The sequence below is a fragment of the Lampris incognitus genome, chromosome 21 (assembly GCF_029633865.1).
Source record: "Lampris incognitus isolate fLamInc1 chromosome 21, fLamInc1.hap2, whole genome shotgun sequence".
Lineage (NCBI taxonomy): Eukaryota > Metazoa > Chordata > Actinopteri > Lampriformes > Lampridae > Lampris > Lampris incognitus.
The window spans coordinates 29,072,627-29,078,626 of record NC_079231.1 but is presented as its reverse complement, the minus strand read 5'-3'; positions in this window follow the sequence as shown (position 1 = coordinate 29,078,626).

The window sequence follows — 6,000 nt, the reverse complement described above, 5'->3', positions numbered from 1 at the left end:
TGGTGAATTTCTATAACCGTTTCCTCCCTCGCGCTGCCCACCTCCTTCAGCCACTTTACGAAGCCCTGCGGCTTAAGAAGGCTAACGACCCTGTCGACTGGACTCCCGAACGGGTCCAGGCCTTTGACGGAGTTAAGTGCGCCCTGGCTAACGCTGCCCTCCTCGCCCATCCCACACCCACGGCGTCCATAGCTTTAACGACCGATGCGTCTGACATAGCCGTGGGGGCTGTGGTTGAACAGCGTGTGGCGAATGCGTGGCAGCCACTCGCATTTTTTAGCCGCAAACTGCGAGATAGCGAGCGCAAGTACAGCGTTTTTGACGGGGAGTTGCTGGCACTGCACCTTGAAACCCGGCATTTCCGCTTCCTGCTGGAGGGTCGCCCATTCACGGCTTATGTGGATCATAAACCGCTGACTTTCGCCATGTCCAAGGTGACTGAGCCGTGGTCTGCTCGTCAGCAGCGCCACCTAGCGGCAATCTCCGAGTTCACAACGGACATTCAGCATGTGGCCGAGAAGTCCAACCCTGTTGCTGATTGTCTGTCGCGTGTGCTTGTGTGTCCTGTGCACCTCGGTGTGGATTTCTCCGCTATGGCTGCCGACCAGCCCAGCGACCCGGACGTCCTTGCCCTTAGGTAAACGCGTACCGGCCTCAAGCTGGAGGACGCTGTGATGCAGGAAGGCAGTCCTGCCCTCCTCTGCGATGTCTCCACCGGCCGTCCCCGCCCCGTTGTTCCATTGGCCTGGCGCCGTCGAGGTTTCGATTCGATTCACTCCCTCTCGCACCCTGGAGTTCGGGCGTCGGTGAAGTTGGTCGGTTCCAAGTTCGTCTGGCCTGGCCTCCGCAAGGACGTAAAGGGGTGGGCCGCTGCATGTGTAGCGTGCCAGCGCGCTAAGGTCCACCAGCACACTAAGTCGCCCCTCGAACCGTTTCCGATCCCGGCCAGACGTTTCGACCACGTGCATGTGGACCTGGTGGGCCCTCTACCTTCTTTGCAGGGTTTTACGCACCTGCTCACAATGGTGGATCGGACCACCAGGTGGCCAGAGGCTGTCCCTCTATCCTCCACAACATCCTTGGATGTTGCACGCGCTTTTCTTTCCTCCTGGGTCGTCCGTTTCGGCGCTCCGTCAGATATCACCTCAGACAGGGGCCCCCAGTTCGTGTCAGAGCTCTGGTCGGCGCTTGCGCGATCCTTGGGTGTGCAGGTACACCGCACTACCGCGTACCACCCTCAGGCTAACGGCTTGTGTGAACGTTTTCACCGGTCGCTCAAGGCAGCGCTGCGTGCTGCGCTCTCGGATGGTAACTGGGTGGATCGTTTACCTTGGGTTATGCTCGGGTTGCGTTCGGCTCCTAAGGAGGACCTCGACGCTTTGCCCGCTGAGCTGGTGCTCGGTCAGCCGCTCCGCGTCCCTGGGGAATTTTTGCCTGGGAGTTCCGCTCCTCGACCCCGTCCGGCCTTTTATCCTTTTTTGTCCGACAGCACTCGTGTTCCAGGCCTCGTTCACCATTGTTTTCCGCGGTCGTTCGTGCCTGCGGAGCTCATGTCGGCTCGCTTTGTTTTTGTACGGCATGATGCTCACCGCTCGCCCCTCCAACCCCCATACGATGGCCCATTTCGGGTTCTTGAGACGGGTCCTAAGGATTTTGTGCTGGATATGGGTGGGCGTAGGGAGCGTGTCACGCTTGATAGGCTTAAACCGGCGCACAGGGTGGCAGGCGAAGTTGTGTTTCCGGCCCAGGTTCCCCGTCGGGGTCGTCCTCCTTCCAGGACCCCGGCAGTGTCTTCACGGGTTCAGCGTTCTGCTTCTCAGCTGACTTTGGACAGTGTTTCACCTACTGTTCCGGCTGAGGGACGGCGCAGCCGTTATGGCAGGCTGCTTAAGCCTCCAGTGAGACACTAATTTTCTATCCAGGAGTCCCTTCTGGGTGTTCGGGGGGGGGGGGGCTGTGTGGCGGACACTAGGGGCTATGCCTCTCACCCAGCAGGACTGTGAGCTGGGGGCGTGGTTTACGTTGCCGGGCTTGCTGGTGCAGGGTTGTTCCTGCTTTAGTTTTGGTTTTGGAGCTGAGGAATAAACAGCAAACTCGCATTCGTCTCCTGTGTTTTTTCCTCATCCTGCCACAACGTACTATTATAGCCTACCTGGCTGTTTATTTATCTAGCCTAAGGTGTAGGGAGGTGAGGCTTTCTGTAATTCATTTCATAATACATTTATCATTAAGCTAATTTTGTTGAGTAGGCTTATGTGTTTTTGTTTTCCCCCTCCCGACTCAGCCATATATTAGGCTATAATTCAATATTGGTCGCACTCCCTCTGGCTGTAGGCCTACTTCTGAATGTTATTATTTCCTGTGCCCTACCATGGAAGTGTGGTTTGTGTGATAGGCCAATCCCTCATTACCGAGTAAGGTTAGGTTAGTGGCTTATTGGCCTAGGCCTATCAATATTTTCGTAATAGGCCTACACTTTTCTCCGCCTCCGCCTGGGCTCTAGGCCTATAGCCTATGGTTTTACTTTTAAGGTCGATTGTTTTTGGGCTACTTTTCGTTGTGGCCTAATTATCTACATATACTGTTTAGGCTTATCTTTTATGTTGTTTTTATAGTGTGGGGAGGTGAGGCTTTTTGCAATTATTATTTTTTATTTCATAATACAGTATGTGTTTTTTTTCTCCCCTCCCGACTCAGGCCTAGCCATTAGGCTATAATTCAATATTGGTCGCACTTCCTCTGGCTGTAGGACTACTTCTAATGTTATCGTCGATGGTTGTTTCTGGGCTACTGTTTGTAGTGGCCTAATTATCTTCATATACTGCTTATCTTTCATGTTGTTTCTTGAATATAATTCTGGTCGAATTTGCTGGATAGAAGCATTGCTTTGCATACCAGTCACAGCCTAGAGAAATGCAGGAACATCTCTATGCCTGTGTGTGCAATGGGGTTAATGTTATGTGGGTGGGTTTAGGTGGGGTTTTTTGTTTGTTACTGTTTTCATTGATGTATCTTTCACTCGGACGAATGCCAGGTCAGTGGTCTGTCTAGTCAGCCGTTTTTACACTCTCAGCCCATGGCGATTCTAACGTTTATTAGCCTTAATGCCAATGGTCTGAATCACCATAGCAAACATATTGCACTGATGGAGGTGGTTCGTAAGAGGGGGGCAGACATCATCCTTTTACAAGTGTAACCCCTCCCATGTGTGCGGGGCCTGAGTTCTTCTAATGAATACTGCTCGGTATGATGGCCTTTGGGAGTAGTTGTACTCCAGATCAGATGAATCAGAGGAGGGATCGGATTCTTGTGGTACTTGGCAGTAAGTTGTCACTCTCTTTTTCTTGTTCTGACAGGCTGTTCGAGTTCTTGGCCTTGACGGCACAGGGTCAGCTTTGTCCGCCACTGGCATCCGCACCAGCTCTCCAATAGGCAGGAGATTATCTCGGTGTAGAATTTTGACTCTTCCCTCCCCGCTCTCGGGTTTCACTTTGAAGACTGGCAGGTTCGGCATCTTCTCTGTGACTACATAAGGAGTCTCACACCATCGATTTGCCAGCTTGTGTTTCCCTGTGAGGCCAAGGTTTTTGAGTAGCACTCTGTCACCAGGCTCTATTTTCTGACATCTCACTCTCTTGTCGTTTGCCTTTTTGTTGCGCAGGTGTGTTTTGTTGGAGGCTTCCGTAGCCATCTGATACGCCTTTTGAAGATCTTGCTGGAGCTTTGTGACATAGGACGAGTGCAGATGTTCTCCTTCATCATTGAGCTGTGCCCCGAAGATTACATCGATGGGGAGTCTACCTTCGTGCCCGAACATCAGATATTATGGAGAGTATCCGGTGGCATCACATTTGGTGCTGTTGTAAGCATGTACGAGAGTCGCGACATGTTGACTCCAGTGTCGTTTCTTTTCTTCACTCAGCGTGCCCAGCATGGACAATAGAGTCCGGTTGAATCTCTCCGGCTGGGCATCACCCTGTGGGTGGTAGGGGGTTGTTCGGGACTTCCGGATGCCATATATTTTTAGGAGTTCTTTGATCAGCTTGGACTTTGGTAATCCGTAATGCTTGAAGTAAGTCTCCACCAGTACCTTGGCGACAGTGAGGGCCTTTTGGTTTTTGGTCGAGATGGCCTGGGCATATCTCGTGAAATGGTCGGTTATGACCAACACATTGCTGATTCCCTTGGAATCTGGCTCCATGGACAGGAAGTCGATACAGACGAGGTCCTGTGGCCCAGTACTGGTTATTTGGTGCAACGGAGCAGCTCTGTGGCTTGGCGTTTTCCTCAGAATGTACGCACCGCAGTTCTTTACATACTGCTCGACGTTGGCAGCCATCTTCGGCCAGTAGAAACGGCTTCTTATCATGTCAGTGGTTCTCTCTGCTCCCAAGTGACCTAAGTCATCGTGCAGGCACTTCAGGACCACTGGCTTAAACTCAGCTGGTAGCACGAGCTGCTGGTAGTTCTCTCCTGAGTGGCTCCGGCTCAGACGGTGCAGTAGTCCATTCTTCATGACGAACTTCCCCATTTCTTGCTTCATGGATGAGATCTCAGGAGTATGGGCTACATCCTCGGGCCACTCACCATGCTTCATTGCATGAATAGTTGCTGCTATCACAGGATCTTGGCCCTGAGCCGCAATGAGCTCTTGTCTGGACAACTGTCCATGGGTGTTCATGTGCACGCTTGTGGGGAAAGCGTATAGGTCGGGCACACACTCTGGAGGGGCCTGGACAGTAGGTCTGCATCAATGTTATTCCGGCCCGGTCTGTAGGTGATGTCGAAGTTGTACACTGACAAGTCTGACAGCGAGCGATGACCAGTTGCATTAAGCTTTGCCGTGGTCAGGGCATACGTCAGAGGATTGTTGTCTGTTCTGACAGAGAAGTGGGCTCCATATAGATAGTCGTGGAACTTTTCAACGATCGCCCACTTCAGCGACAGGAACTCTAGCTGGTGGATGGGGTAGTTCCGTTCTGAAGAACTCAGCTTTCGGCTGGCAAATGCCACTGGCCTCAGGCCCTCTGTGTAGTCCTGATATAGCACTGCGCCGAGTCCAGCCAGGCTAGCATCCACGTGCAGGGTGTAAGGTTTGCTGGGGTCAGCAAACGCCAGGACTGGGGCGTTGGTGAGGCAGTGTTTGATTTTCTCGAAGGCCTCAGTACACGCCTGGTCCCATCTTTCTCCAAAGGGCTCTTTCTCATCCAGGTAGACCTCACTCTTTCCTTTTCCGGGTCTCTTCCCACGCTGGGTGGGGGCATACCCCTTCGTCAGCTCCGTTAGGGGACGGACAATGGGCGAGTAGTTGTGGATGAATCTGCGGTAGTAGCTACAGAAGCCCAAGAATGACTGTAACGTCTTCAGGGTTGTGGGTCGGGCCAGGTGGTGACAGCCTCGATCTTCCCAGGATCTGCAGCGATGCCCTCAGCAGAGACGATGTGGCCCACATATTTGACCTTTGTCTGACAGAAACGGCACTTGTCGAGGGAGAGTTTGAGGCCAACTTCACAGAGACGGTCAAGGACTTTCAGCAGTCTCTCCTCATGTTCTCCTAGCGTCTTGCCAAAGATGATCAGGTCATCGAGGTAGACCAGTACTTGCAGGAGGTTCATGTCTCCGACTGCTTTCTCCATCAGCCTTTGGAAGGTCGCAGGCGCTCCTGTGATACCTTGGGGCATTCTTTCGAACTCGTAGAAACCAAGGGGACAGATAAACACAGTTTTTTCCTTGTCCTTCTCTGTCATGGCTATTTGGTAGTAGCCGCTCCGCAAGTCAAGGACAGAGAACCATTTGCTGCCAGACAGGCAATCCAGAGCCTCGTCGTGTGGTATACTGGTCGGGGATTGTGCGGCTGTTCAGTGCACGATAGTCTATACACATCCGGACCTCTCCATTTTTCTTTCTGACCACTACGATGGGTGAAGCGTACGGGCTTCTGGATTCCTTGATGATTCCTGCAGACAACAGCTTCTGGATATGTTGCCTCACGTCATCGAT